The following is a 16,119-nucleotide window of genomic DNA, read 5'->3' as shown; positions in this document are numbered from 1 at the left end:
GAAAACGGAATTAATTAATCACATGCAAGAATCTGCCATTAATGTCTGTTTTCTATTAACAGGCAGGCGTGATGTGGATTATCTGGCCGCTGCTGTGACCTCAGCTGTCCTCGCCGTGACCAGACGACAGAGTTCACAGCAAAAAGACAGACATCTGCTTTAGTAAGTGTCCATGTTCAAGCACATACAGTCACAGGTGCAAAGCCAAATAGCAGAAACAAAACCGGGAATATGAATTATGAAACAAGGTTTGCATTATCCGCAGACGAAGGGGGGGCAGATGTTATGAGTGGCAATCAGAAGCCAAACAGGTGCCGTCATGTTCCCTGTGTGGACTGACTAGTAATTGACAGGAATCGGGCAGTTTCTCAAGACTTGATGTTTGCAAGAATGGTCATGCAAACTTGAGAGAAGACATTTGGGAAGCTGGCACTCAGTGAGAATGATGCAAGTTCATGTTTAGGGTTTGTCAGCTTGGGACTTTGCTGCGCATTAGAACAGTGGTTCTCAACCTTTTTTCAGTGATGTACCCCCCGTGAACATTTTTTTAGTTCAAGTACCCCCTAATCAGAGCAAAGTATTTTTGGTTGAATAAAAGAGATAAAGAAGTAAAATACAGCACTATGTCATCAGTTTCTGATTTATTAAATTGTAAACAGTGCAAAATATTGCTCATTTGTAGTGGTCTTTATTGAACTATTTGGAAAAAAAAAGATGTACATATACAGTGGGGCAAAAAGTATTTAGTCAGCCAGCGATTGTGCAAGTTCTCCCACTTCAAATGATGACAGAGGTCTGTCATTTTCATCATAGGTACACTTCAACTGGGAGAGACAGAATGGGAAAAAAGAATACAGGAATTCACAGTGTACGAATTTTGAATAATTTATTTGTAAATGATGGTGGAAAATAAGTATTTGGTCAAGCATTCAAAGCTCTCACTGATGGAAGGAGGTTTTGGCTCCAAATCTCAGGATACATGGCCCCATTCATTCTTTCCTTAACACGGATCAATCGTCCTGTCCCCTTAGCAGAAAAACAGCCCCAAAGCATGATGTTTCCACCCCCATGCTTCACAGTAGGTCTGGTGTTCTTGGGATGCAACTCAGTATTCTTTTTCCTCCAAACACCAGCAGTTGAGTTGATACCAAAATGGATACATGGATGATACAGCAGAGGATTGGGAGAATGTCATGTGGTCAGATGAAACCAAAATAGAACTTTTTGGTATAAACTGGACTAATGAAACAAAACTTGCCCAAAGGTAGAAACTATGAACAATAAACAAAAACTTACTTGGCAAGGAACTGTGAAAGATGACATGAAGCAGAGTGGAGCTAACATGGCATGACATGAGTAGAGGTAATAGATGGTGATGTTGCCAGGACGAACAACTGAAACAGACTGGCTTAAATAGCATTGACATGATCAGTGAAGACTAGGGTTGGGTATCGTTTGAATTCCAATGATTCCGATTCTTTGTTTCGAATCCGTTTCCTGACTATTCTCGATTCCGATTCTTTCTTTAAAAAAACAAAGTTTAGGATATTTTACATGAGCTAGCTTTCTGAATGAAATAGTCCGACATTCTCCATCAATTTTAATTCTATTAACTTTTTATGGCTTTTTATAACAGTGTTAAAGTTATTTTTACGGCCACCCTCAGTGTGACATGTATGGCTGCTGACCAAGTTTGCCTTGCATGTACTTGTGTGTGTGAGAGTGTGGGCTTCAAATGAACATGATCATCAAAGCAGTTAAAAGATCATTCAACGTGTCAGCATTATTTAACATCTTCGAGTAAAGACCATTATTAAACCCGTCCAAGGTTGGCAAGTATGACTTGCATTAATAACTCCCACAATTTTGATATATTTCTCTACTTTACCCGTCGACTCAATCGACAAATGTTGCTTCAAAATATTCCGCAACGTCTAAAATATCTACCACCGACTCTCAAAAAAGCATATTTTCCTTCAAAGACTTCCTAAAGTTGTAAGTTTCAGTCTTTGATGGCTGACTTTGACAGATAATCAATCAATCAATCAGTGTTTATTTATATAGCCCTAAATCACAAGTGTCTCAAAGGGCTGCACAAACCACAACGACATCCTCGGTAGGCCCACATAAGGGCAAGGAAAAACTCACCCCAGTGGGACGTCGACCATTATGACTATGAGAAACCTTGGAGAGGACCACATAGTTATGTTATCATTTATTACCCACTGCTGTTTCAAAACAGAGTCTCCAAAGTCTATGGTTTCTGTGTCCAAGAGTACAGTCCTGAATACGGGTTAGCACCTGTGCTTTCTGCTGCTGAAGTCTATAAATGATTATTGTTAACTTTGACCTGTTGACATGATTGACAGCATGTAAAGTCGTGGATATAAAACAGCGTCTGAGGCTTTAAAAGTCCGGATGTTTGACATTCATTTAGATTTTTTGGAGATTCAGTTTGGCCGTCAAGTTGGGAAAGACAGATGGGTCTCGGACTCGAACGTAGACGACCAGGGTTCCTCGTGTCATTAGGGCCAGGCCTAACCTGAACAGACGACTGGAGACGTTGTGTTCCTGTTCCTGCACCTTCCGATAAAAAATACATTTTCTAACACAAGTTTATGAAATAATTGGATAAATAAATCCTGAGATAATTAGTCAAATCATGAAATAATGAAATCAATAATTGAATAGATATTTAAAATATGTATTAAATGATCAAACAATGAAATGTACTTTTATTTGAAGTTGTCATAAAATGTTTGGAGTATAAGTCCCAAATACACCAGGCGGGTCATGAAAGTCCTGCTTAGAGAGACTGACAAGCGTTCACGTTCACACCTTTGGCCAATTTAGAGTCTTGCCTTTTGTTATTGTTTTCAGGAATTTGGCACAAGGAAGCACATACCGAGCGTATTAGACTCAGTGGAAAGTTAGTCGCTGTGTCTAGCCAGTTTGCACATTTTTATAAGCAGGAGTGCAGAAGTACTTCTCCACGCTGAGCGCAGATAAGCATGTTGATGAGCTCAGGACAGAGTCCAGCATGATTGCAATCCCTGACATGAAGTCCATAGTCCTGCAGCTGAATGTCTTTGTGAACCAGGTCAAATGACCAAGGTGTGTCTCATCGGCTCCTTTCTTTAGAGCAAGCCTTTAAAAAGTGTGGCGCCCAGAGAATGTAATATAACAAGGGCCTTTTTTTTCTGGAGCATACAGTCCATTCTGGGCCCCCATACACAAGACCCCTAAAAGGCCCCAAGTCCACCCTAAACCCAAAAGTCGCCCCGCCATATACAAACACACACTTGGTATGTTTACAGCCAATAAAAAACATTATTGCATAGATTTGGTCAATCCATCAATCAAAGTTGACTTATATTGCCCTAAATCATGAGTGTCTCAAAGGGCTGCACAAGCCACAACGACATCCTCAGGGCAAGGAAAAACTCAACCCAATGGGAGGACAAAGAGAAACCTTGAAGGGCGACTGCTGCAATGGACCTTGAGTGGATCTGGGATAATATTGTGAGAGTCCAGTCCATAGTGAGAGTCCAGTCCATAGTGAGAGACATATTGTGAGAGTCCAGTCCATAGTGAGAGTCCAGTCCATAGTGAGAGACCAGTCCGTAGTGGATCTAACTTAATATTGAGAGACCAGTCCATTGTGGATCTAACTTAATATTGAGAGTCCAGTCCATAGTGGATCTAACATAATAGTGAGAGTTCAGTCCATAGTGGATCTAACATAATAGTGAGAGTCCAGTCCATAGTGGATCTAACATAATAGTGTGAGTCCAGTCCATAGTGGATCTAACATAATAGTGTGAGTCCAGTCCATAGTGGATCTAACATAATAGTGTGAGAGTCCAGTCCATAGTGGATCTAACATAATAGTGAGAGTCCAGTCCATAGTGGATCTAACATAATAGTGAGAGTCCAGTCCATAGTGGATCTAACATAATAGTGAGAGTCTAGTCCATAGTGGATCTAACATAATAGTGAGAGTCCAGTCCATAGTGGATCTAACATATTAGTGTGAGAGTCCAGTCCATAGTGGATCTAGCAAAATAGTGAGAGTCCAGTCCATAGTGGATCTAACATAATAGTGAGAGTCCAGTCCATAGTGGATCTAACATAATAGTGAGAGTCCAGTCCATAGTGAGAGACATATTGTGAGAGTCCAGTCCATAGTGGATCTAACATAATAGTGAGAGTCCAGTCCATAGTGGATCTAACATAATAGTGAGAGTCCAGTCCATAGTGAGAGACATATTGTGAGAGTCCAGTCCATAGTGAGAGTCCAGTCCATAGTGAGAGACCAGTCCGTAGTGGATCTAACTTAATATTGAGAGACCAGTCCATAGTGGATCTAACATAATAGTGAGAGTCCAGTCCATAGTGGATCTAACATAATAGTGAGAGTCCAGTCCATAGTGGATCTAACATAATAGTGAGAGTCCAGTCCATAGTGGATCTAACATAATAGTGAGAGTCCAGTCTATAGTGGATCTAACATAATAGTGAGAGTCCAGTCCATAGTGAGAGACATATTGTGAGAGTCCAGTCCATAGTGAGAGTCCAGTCCATAGTGAGAGACCAGTCCGTAGTGGATCTAACATAATAGTGAGAGTCCAGTCCATAGTGGATCTAACATAATAGTGAGAGTCCAGTCCATAGTGGACTTAACATAATAGTGAGAGTCCAGTCCATAGTGGATCTAACATAATAGTGAGAGTCCAGTCCATAGTGGATCTAACATAATAGTGAGAGTCCAGTCCATAGTGGATCTAACATAATAGTGAGAGTCCAGTCCATAGTGGATCTAACATAATAGTGAGAGTCCAGTCCATAGTGGATCTAACATAATAGTGAGAGTCCAGTCCATAGTGGATCTAACATAATAGTGAGAGTTCAGTCCATAGTGGATCTAACATAATAGTGAGAGTCCAGTCCATAGTGGATCTAACATAACAGTGAGAGTCCAGTCCATAGTGGATCTAACATAATAGTGAGAGAGTCCAGTCCATAGTGGATCTAACATGATATTGTGAGAGTCCAGTCCATAGTGGATCTAACATAATAGTGAGAGTCCAGTCCATAGTGGATCTAACATAATAGTGAGAGTCCAGTCCATAGTGGATCTAACATAATAGTGAGAGTCCAGTCCATAGTGGATCTAACATGATATTGTGAGAGTCCAGTCCATAGTGGATCTAACATAATAGTGAGAGTCAGATTTCATATTTAAATGTCAGAAAAAACATTCAAACTTCCCCATCTACCCGTCCGCTTTACACGCAGTATTTGACTTTTTTTTATTCTCTCAGTTTAGAAGCTAATAATCCCTTAATTTTGCTTCGAATCAAATCCAAAATGATCTTAGAACAGAGGTGGGCAGTTATTTAGACTCGGGGGCCACACTGAGACATTGATGTGTATGTGTTTATTAATGATAGAAACACATTTCGCTGTACAAATCTGCTGTTCAGTATGTGTTTGGGTCCCTTTTTTCAGGAACACTAATACCAAAAGTCACAATATCCGATACAATTCTAAAAAATTAGGAAAGACCGCCTAAAAAAAAAAGTAGTGGAATTTTACAGTTTTTTACTGATTGGGTCACCCAAAATGTACATGAAAATAAAGAAAGTGGGATTTACAATAGTACTTATGAACAATAAAACACTGAATATTAACAACATATGAACATGTCTCCTCCATACACATCTTTTGCAATTAAACAAAACACAACAAAAATGTAACAAACAGCAAATATGAATGCAAAATGTAATAAACACCTACAATATGATATATTAACACTTATATGCAGACATTTGTTGTAAAAAGTTGCTTCTGCATCTGTTCCTGACACAGGCGTTTGGTGCTGGCTGCTCTGAAAACAAATCTAACCCACTCTGCTTTGGTCCTTGTCTGAGCTGCTGTGACGTAGATTACTTAATAACTCTTATGACACCCAAGGGTGCACATTTCAACCATTGAAATACTTTCTATAGTTCAAGACTTACGGTCTTTTAGAGGCCTACTGAAATGAGATGTTCTTATTTAAACGGGGATAGCAGCTCCATTCTATGTGTCATACTTCATCATTTCACCATATTGCCATATTTTTACTGAAAGGATTTAGTAGAGAACATCCACAGCAAAGTTCGCAACTTTTGGTCGCTAATAAAAAAGCCTTGCCTGTATCAGAAGTAGCAGACGATGTGCGCGTGACGTCACGGGTTGTGGAGCTCCTCACATCTGAACATTGTTTACAATCATGGCCACCAGCAGCGAGAGCGATTCGGACCGAAAAAAACGACGATTTCCCCATTAATTTGAGCGAGGATGAAAGATTTGTGGATAAGGAAAGTTAGAGTGAAGCTAGAAAAAAAAAAGGGCAGTGGAAGCGATTCAGATGTTATTAGACACATTTACTAGGATAATTCTGGAAAATCCCTTATCTGCTTATTGTGTTACTAGTGTTTTAGTGAGATTATATGGTCGTACCTGAAAGTCGGAAGGGTGTGGCCACAGGTGTGGTGACCGCCAGTGTCTCCGAGGGAAGCCACGTTTCTCGAGATTTTTTTCCCCCCCTCCTCCACTGTGTAAGCATCCGACGGTCGGGGGCGGCCGGTGGGATGATGCAAGACGGTCCGCAGCTGCAGGAAGAACGACGCAAACTCTCAGCTCATGTCTACGCTAAGAGTCGACTTACTGCCACCCTTTTCTCACCGAAACCTGCCGGTTGACATGTGGTAGGGAACCATGTTCGCTTGACCGCTCCGTTCCATAGTAAAGTTTCACCGTCATCTTTCGGGAATGTGTTTGTGTTGCTAAAGGCGGCCGCAATACACCGCTTCCCACCTACATCTTTCTTCTTTGACGTCTCCATTATTAATTGAACAAATTGCAAAAGATTCAGCAACACAGATGTCCAGAATACTGTGGAATTATGCGATTAAAGCATAAAATGTCCGCTACAATCCGTGACGTCACGCGTCATCATACCGCGACACCCACCTGCAGCTGCAGGAAGAACAACGCAAACTCTCTGCTCATGTCTACGCTAAAAGCCGACTTATTGCCACCCTTTTCTCACCGAAACCTGCCGGTTGACATGTGGTAGGGAACCATGTTGGCTTGACCGCTCTGTTCCATAGTAGAGCTTCACCGTCAGCTTTCGGGAATGTAAACAAGGAAACACCGGCTGTGTTTGTGTTGCTAAAGGCGGCCGCAATACACCGCTTCCCACCTACATCTTTCTTCTTTGACGTCTCCATTATTAATTGAACAAATTGCAAAAGATTCAGCAACACAGATGTCCAGAATACTGTGTAATTATGCGATTAAAGCAGACGACTTATAGCTGGGATCGGTGCTGGATCAAAATGTTTGCTACAATCCGTGATGTCACGCGTCATCATACCGCGACACCCACCTGCAGCTGCAGGAAGAACGACGCAAACTCTCTGCTCATGTCTACGCTAAAAGCCGACTTATTGCCACCCTTTTCTCACCGAAACCTGCCGGTTGACATGTGGTAGGGAACCATGTTGGCTTGACCGCTCTGTTCCATAGTAGAGCTTCACCGTCAGCTTTCGGGAATGTAAACAAGGAAACACCGGCTGTGTTTGTGTTGCTAAAGGCGGCCGCAATACACCGCCTCCCACCTACATCTTTCTTCTTTGACGTCTCCATTATTAATTGAACAAATTGCAAAAGATTCAGCAACACAGATGTCCAGAATACTGTGTAATTATGTGATTAAAGCAGACGACTTATAGCTGGGATCGGTGCTGGATCAAAATGTCCGCTACAATCCGTGACATCAGGCGTCATCATACCGCGACGTTTTCAACAGGATACTTTGCGCGAAATTTAAAATTGCAATTTAGTAAACTAAAGCGGCCGTATTGTCATGTGTTGCAATGTTAATATTTCATCATTGATATATAAACTATCAGACTGTGTGGTGGCTAGTAGTGGCTTTCAGTAGGACTTTAAAGGTCTAAAAAAAAATATGTAGAAAATGTCCGGCGGGTCGGATTGAAAATTTAATGGGCCGCATGTGGCCTCGGTATGGCTTAGTAGGTTTGAAAAATATGTTTTTCTTTATTATTCTCAAGCTGCTGTGCCTCTCCTGAGCCTCCGCCGGGGAGACGCCCGCCTCGCGTTGCCGAAAGAAAATGCAGAGAGTAGCACCTGAACCGTAAAATGTGTTCGCAGGGAGAGGCGTGGCGGGCGTATGGCGGCAGCGGCGAAAGGTTTTGGCCCGAGCTCAGAGCCGTATTGCACGCCAGGGGCGGGAAAAGGGAGCGGGGGATGCATACACAGGAGCCATATAAAATAAAGTCTCCCACTCTCCCATTTCTGCAGCTTTTGCCGCTCTTTACAGGTCTGACTTTGACGCTGCTCTGTTTTTCTTGGCTTTTGAGTATGAATGGAAAATACAATGAAACAAAGCTCCTGACGATGCCCAAGTGTACAACTTAGACTTTTTTAAAAAAATTTTATGTGACTTTAAAAGACGGGGGCGCTATTTGGAGGCGACACTGGCACTTTCATTTCCCCGGGATCCTTAACTCAACACAGAGCCAACGCACACATTTAATGCCCCATTGTACAGATGGAGTGACATCATCACTGCCAGACAAATCCATTATCAGCCACCTGATGATATGTGGACAGGTTGAATTTGTTGCCATGGCGATAGAAACACAGTCACGTAAACAGCGTGTTTTTTCCCACGTGCACATTCACGCTGTGTGCTTTTTTTTTGCACTTGTGCTGAAGAGCAGGTTGCTCATGACTTGCAGCTTTATAAGAAGACTCGTCAGCCCATATTTGCCGATTTCAGGGGGTGGGGCGAGGGGAATGGTTGGGGGCGTGGTTAAGAGGGGAGGAGTATATTTACAGCTATCCATCCATCCATTTCCTACCGCTTATTCCCTTTGGGGTCGCGGGGGGCGCTGGTGCCTAGCTCAGCTACAATCGGGCGGACTTGTACACCCTGGACAAGTCACCACCTCATCGCAGTATGTGTAGAAATCTTTATTTATAATTGAATCACTTGTTTATTTTTCAACAAGTTTTCAGTTATTTTTATACCTTTTTTTCCAAATAGTTCAAGAAAGACCACTACAAATGAGCAATATTTTGCACTGTTGTACAATTTAATAAATCAGAAACTGATGACATAGTGCTGTATTTTGCTTCTTTATCTTTTTTTTTTTCAACAAAAAATGCATTGCTCTGATTAGGGGGTACTTGAACTACAAAAAATGTTCACAGGGGGTACATCACTGAAAAAAAGGTTAAGAACCACTGCTCTAAAAGCCGTAGATGTTACCAAAAGTCACAATATCCGATACAATTAGAAAAATAATTAGGAAAGACCACCAACAAATAAAATTGTGGAATTTTACAGTTTTTTACTGAATGGGACACCCAAAATGTACATTAAAATTAAAAAAGTGGGATTTACAATAGTACCTATGAACAATAAAACACTGAATATTAAACAACATATGAACAGGGGACCTGTGTATGCATCCCCAGGGTTCCTGGTTCAATCCCCACCTTCTACTAACCTCGTCACGCCTGTTGTGTCCTTGAGCAAGCCACTTCACCCTTGCTCCTGATGGTTCGTGGTTGGGGCCTTGCATGGCAGCTCCCGCCATCAGTGTGTGAATGTGTGAGTGTATGGGTGAATGTGGAAATAGTGTCCAAGCGCTTTGAGTACCTTGAAGGTAGAAAAGCGCTTTACAAGTACAACCCATGAACATGGCTCCTCCATAGACATCTGTCTATGGAGGAGCCATGTTATTGTCACATATGCATGCACAGTAGATGGCAGTATTGTCCTGTTTAAGAGTGTCACAACATTGCTGTTTACGGCATACAAACTGCTTTACGGTGGACGAAAACGTGACTGCTGTTGTTGTGTGTTGTTACCGCTCTGGGAGGACGTTAATGAGACTGCCTAAAATTTAAACCCTCGATCATTCTACAGTTATAACGTCATTGGGCAGGCACTCTGTTTATATTGTGGGAAAGCGGACGTGAAAACAGGCTGTTGACACGTCATTAGGGTCCGCATGGAGCTGGAGGGGTCGTGGCCTCCAGCGCCGCCTGAATTTCGGGAAATTTTCGGGAGAAAATTTGTCCCGTGAGGTTTTCGGGAGAGGCGTTGAATTTCGGGAGGATTGGCAAGAATGCGTCAGCCAGAAGCAAGCTGATGCAGCAGTACTTCATTAGATTCATCTTACTATCCAAGAAAAGCCTTTGTTTTGGGATTCTGTTAATGATTTACGTGCATTTACACCCTTTTACACTTGCATCAGCGCTAATGAAGCAACCCCAGCTGTCAGATTTATTGCCCTCCCTGGCCCTGCAATGCTGAGGTGGGGGTCACTGGAGGCGTGCGCGTGAACATTTAAAGCCGTCAGCGACTGGATACACTTTTTACTGTCACACTGGGACTCGCGTCTTCTCTTTGAAGCCTCCACAATCTTTTTTCCGAGCAGCTGTCGGTCTGGCGAGCGGCTCCCGGCGGCAGCGCGACTATAACGCTGGATCCAGCGCAGGGGAGAGGGAGCGAGCTGCCAGGCTTTACATGACACTGCCAGTGGAAAGATGGAGTTTTGAAAACACATCAGTGGAAAGACCTTCAATGAAACTGGCGTTTCACTTGCTGATTAAAGCAGGTTTTGATGAAAAACATTCCACGCACGCTTAAATATGCAAACATCTCTCTAAACGACTCTTGATGGTGTCATTATGCCAAAGCAACAATAACAAATCAAAATACAGTAGTTGCCATAGGCTCTAAACATGTAAAGATGTGAGGGTAAGGTTTTGACTGTCTTGGTCAGAGGGGGCCAAACTTATTGACTTGGGGGCCACACATATAAATAAAGTAACTATATATATATACATATATATTTGGGGTGTAACGGTACACAAAAATTTTGGTTCGGTACGTACCTCGGTTTAGAGGTCACGGTTCGGTTCATTTTCGGTACAGTAAGAAAACAACAAAATATACATTTTTTGCTTATTTATTTACCAAATTTGTAAACAATGGCTTGATCCTTTTAACATTGGGAACACTATAATAATTCTGCCCACTTTAATCCACATTAAACTGCCTCAAGTTGTTGCTTTGATTAACTAAAATGACACAACTTTTCTTCAACATCTAAAAAGTGCAACATTAAACAGTTTCAAGTCAACTCATCATGCTTAATTTATTACAGCATTTGGGAAGCCTGTAGAAGATTTTTTTTATGTAAATGTTATATTTGTATTTACATGTGATAGCAGGGACCCTGCCATTCAAAACTAGGCTGCTACATTACTGATTCATGTAACTATAGCTGAAAATTCATCCCTGACCACCATGGAGTTTATGTAGGCTTTATGATGCACTTGAATTATTTTATACATTATCAGAGACAGAAACTCTTCATTTAATATAATGTCCTTTTTTGCTGCTTCAACACACCTCAATCAACACTGTCTGTTACACACACACACACACACACACACACACACACTCACACACACACACACACACACACACTCACACACACGTACACCGCAAAATGAGTTAACGTTTCGCTAAAAGCTAACTAGCCTTCACCTAAAGGCAGGACTGCGAGTGAGCTGAGCTGCAGTTTGTTTCTAGAAGGTCAACGGGCTCATAGTGATGTTTAGAAAGTAGTTGACTTGGACTATAATTTGCGTTGCTCCCCTGCTAAAGACCTATCTGCTCGACATCGACACTGAAGACCTGACAACATGCGCTGTGAATACACATTGCTGATTGGCTTTGTATGTAACCAATCAGATGGTTGTGTGGGCGGGACAATGCTGGGTGCTGTGCAGGAGTTAGAGGCCGAACGGAGCGGAGCAGCTTGTTAAGACTTTAGCATAGGCGGCTACTTCATATGTATGTGTGGAACTCGTTCGGTATTCCTCCGCACCGAACCGAAACCCCCGTACCGAAACGGTTCAATACAAATACACGTACAGTTACACCCCTAATATGTATATAAAAATCGATTTTCTTTTTTTTAATCAATCCAACAAACCACTACACAGCTATACCTTAACAATGCAATCCAATTCCAAAACCAAACCTGAGCCAGCAACACTCAGAACTGCAATAAACAGAGCAATTGAGAGGAGACACAAACACCACACAGAACAAACCAAAAGTAGTGAATATTATCAACAACAGTATCAATATTAGTTATGATTTCAGCATAGCAGTGATTAAAAATCCCTCACTGACATTATCATTAGACATTTATAAAAATTTAAAAAAAGAACAATAGTGTCACAGTGGCTTACACTTGCATGGCATCTCATAAGCTGGACAACACACTGTGTCCAATGTTTTCACAAAGATAAAATAAGTCATATTTTTGGTTTGTTTAAAACAAATTTACATTATTGCAATCAGTTAATAAAACATTGTCCTTTACAATTATAAAAGCTTTTTCTTTTTAAATCTACTTCTCTGCTAGCATGTCAGCAGACATTGAATGCATACAGAATCATTTTGAATAAAAAAAATCACGACCCCAAGAATCGATATTGAATCGAATCGTGGGACACCCAAAGATTCGCAGCCCTAATATATATATATATTTATATATATATATATGTACATATCTGGGTTAGGCAACCCGCGGCTCTGGAGCCGCATGCAGCTCTTTGGCAACTATGATTCGGCTCAGCTGCACAATCGCCGACCCCCCAGATTGTTGCGGGGAGATTCCGGAATTCAATGCCTCTCCCACACATCATCCGGAGTCAACGTTCTCCAATTTTCACTCGGACTACAATAGTAAGGGCATGCCATGATGAAATTACTCTTAACATCCTCTTGAATGTCACCGCGGCCGCCATTCACGGAATGCTATTTGCGTGCTGACCGGACACATGCATTTCGCTGCTTCTATCGGCACATGTATGAGATTGCAAGGCATACTGGGTGACACACAGTACACTGACGGTTGTGATATGAACAACTTTAACACTCCTACTAATATGCGCCACATTGTGAACCCACACAAAAGAAGAATGACAAACACATTTTGGGGAGAAACGCAACACAACAAATACCCAGAATCCTTTGCACCCATGACAATCCCTGACTATGTTATACACCCTGCAAGCACCAATCAACCCCCCCGCTCCTCCCTGCGTGATTGAGGTGGGGCCACCAGCAGATATTGGCGAGAATAATTGCGGCTCACATTGTTTTCCTCATTTTGTGAAACGGATCGAAATGGCTCTTTGAGTGGTAAAGGTTGCAGACCCCTGATATATATATATATATATATATATATATATATATATATATATATATATATGTGTATATATATATATATATATATATATATATGTGTATATGTATAAATACTGTATATATGGACACACACACACACATATATATATATGTATATATACACATATAATGTATATCTATATATACATATATATGTATATACACATACATTTCATTTTGGCAGAGCAAACCCTGGGTTCTGACTTGCAGGTTCCCAAAGCCCTTCCCATTAGATATTAATGCGGTACTTAATTATTCAAACTCATTAAACTAACTATTGAAGCAACACAATACAAATGAAATAATCCATTGAACATATGACTCCCTAGTAGGGGTGCTTCTAATTTCTCGGCATGCTTTGTTGCACTTGCTTTGTCCAAAGTTGCTTCTCCTGGCTAATGTTGCAAACCACTGATCCACCATGCAAGCACTAAAAGCAATATGGTTGTCATTCAGGGCCGTCTCTGAGGGGTCACGCTGCATTTGTACAATTTACGAGGCAGCAATAATTCCCAAGTTTATGTACCCTTTTACAATTTAAAAATAGATCCCGGCGAATAGCTTCTGTCTGTCTGCTTCTGGTTTTGCCAGTCTAGCACCGGTCTGCGCTGCAAAGACATGGAAGTGTGTACACGGCTTGGATTCTTAGGGATGTAAGATAAGGTTAAAAAAAATATGCTATGACTACAGCAGCCAGCCCATTGTCGCTCCAGACGGTGTCCCTTACATTCCTTCTAGAAAGCTAACCAAACATTTACCCTGTTTGTTTTGGTAACCCTGGGCATGAAAACCTTTGATGACTCCGCCAGTGGACTTTGAATAAAATGCAAACTTTCTGCGCTTATATGAATCATTTGACCTTAATTCACCTCCTGGGGTGACTTGCTTTCCTCCAACATCTCCATCTGATGGCACGTCCATCCCTTCTTCTATTTATTCCACTCTCACAGTCACAGTCTTGACTTTTTGGCCCTGCGGATCACGTTGGAGAAATGGAAACATCCCTTAAGTACCTGCACAGGAATGTCTTCTGCAGGGACAACTCCAGAACCTTTCCATCCAGAAATGGGAAAACGGTCAATTGGACTTTCACATTTGAAAAGGGAACGAAAAACAAAACCATTACCCAGTCGTAGTTTGAAACCGATTTTTTTTCACTGCCACTCTTCTCCGAGAGAAATGATAGTGATGGAAGACATTTTGGGGTTATATCAGGACAACGCTATGATTGCATGACAACGTATCAGCAGCATGACTGCGGTGAGTTGTAAATGTGCAACCATACTTACCAACCTTTACACCTCCCATTTCGGGAGATGGGGTTGGGGGGCGTGGTTAAGAGGGGATGAGTATATTTACAGCTATCCATCCAACCATTTTTCTACCGCTTATTCCCTTTTAGGTCGCGGTGCCTATATCAGCTACAATCGGGCGGAAGCCGCGGTACACCCTGGACAAGTCCCCTACTCATCACAGTATGTGTAGAAATCTTTATAATTGAATCACTTGTTTATTTTTCAACAAGTTTTTAGTTATTCGTATATCTTTTTGTCCAAATAGTTAAAAAAAGACCACTACAAATGAGCAATATGTTGCACTGTTATACAATTTAATGAATCAGAAACTGATGACATAGTGCTGTATTTTACTTCATCTTTTTTTTTCAACCAAAAATGCTTTGCTCTGATTAGGGGGTACTTGAATTAAAAAAATGTTCACAGGGGGTACATCTCTGAAAAAAGGTTGAGAACCACTGCTCTAAAAGCTGTAGATGTTATTGTCACATATGCATGCACAGTAGATGGCAGTATTGTCCTGTTTAAGAGTGTCACAACATTGCTGTTTACGGCAGATGAACTGCTTTACATTACCGTTACGAAAACGTGACTGCTGTTGTTGTGTGTTGTTACCGCGCTGGGAGGATGTTAATGAAACTGCCTAACAATAAACCCACATAAGAAACCAAGAACTTGCCCTCGATCATTCTACAGTTATAACATCATTGGGCAGGCACTCTGTTTATATTGTGGGAAAGCGGACTTCGCCTGAATTTCGGGAGATTTTCAGGAGAAAATTTGTCCCGGGAGGTTTTCGGGAGAGACGTTGAATTTCGGGAGTCTCCTGGAAAATCTGGGAGGGTTGGCAAGCATGTGTGCAACAGCTATCACAAGTTAATATTGCATATTATTATTGTGGCTACAGTTTACAGTTCCTCTCATAGTCTCTCAATGTGGACTTTTGGTCTAGACCAGGGGTCTCAGACACGCAGCCCGCAAAAGGTTTTTTTGCAGCCCCCACTTTTATATGAAAGTCTAATGTTAGTGCGGCACGCAAGTTTTATATGAATGGTGCTTGACAGCGTTGTGTTATTCGGCTCCAAAAGGGCTCTTTCAGCGTTCTGGGTTGCCTACCCCTGCGTTAGTGGAAAAGCGGCGAATGAGTGGAAGTGACAGAGATGTCGCCATGGAGACGTGGGTTTTCTTACTAGCCCGGTTGCAGTCACACTGCGACACCTGTCCGTCAGTAATAACAGTCCCCGATAACCTCGACCAATTCAAACCGTTATTTGTAGAGGTGTCCGATAATATCGGCAGTCCGATATTATCGGCCGATAAATGCTTTAAAATGTAATGTCGGAAATTATCGCTTTAAAATGTAATATCGGAAATTATCTGTATCAGTTTAAAAAAGTAAAATGCATGACTTTTTAAGACGCCGCTGTACGGAGTGGTACACGGATGTAGGGAGAAGTAAAGAGC

At 41.6% G+C, this 16,119-nt stretch overlaps 1 long non-coding RNA gene across 1 annotated transcript in view; it reads left to right on the top strand.

The window, feature by feature from the left end:
• LOC133552483 (uncharacterized) overlaps positions 1–15,392 on the top strand; it is a 179,384-nt gene extending 163,992 nt beyond the window's left edge. Inside the window, exons 6-7 of the long non-coding RNA XR_009806720.1 lie at positions 63–162; positions 14,763–15,392. This is a non-coding gene — a long non-coding RNA (uncharacterized LOC133552483). The remainder of the gene's footprint in view (positions 1–62; positions 163–14,762) is intronic.
• The last annotated feature ends 727 nt before the right edge of the window (positions 15,393–16,119 follow it).

The sequence above is a fragment of the Nerophis ophidion genome, linkage group LG05, assembly GCF_033978795.1.
Source record: "Nerophis ophidion isolate RoL-2023_Sa linkage group LG05, RoL_Noph_v1.0, whole genome shotgun sequence".
In the NCBI taxonomy this organism is placed as follows: domain Eukaryota; kingdom Metazoa; phylum Chordata; class Actinopteri; order Syngnathiformes; family Syngnathidae; genus Nerophis; species Nerophis ophidion.
Note: the sequence above shows the minus strand (reverse complement) of the source record. Positions and strands in the feature narration are given on the sequence as shown.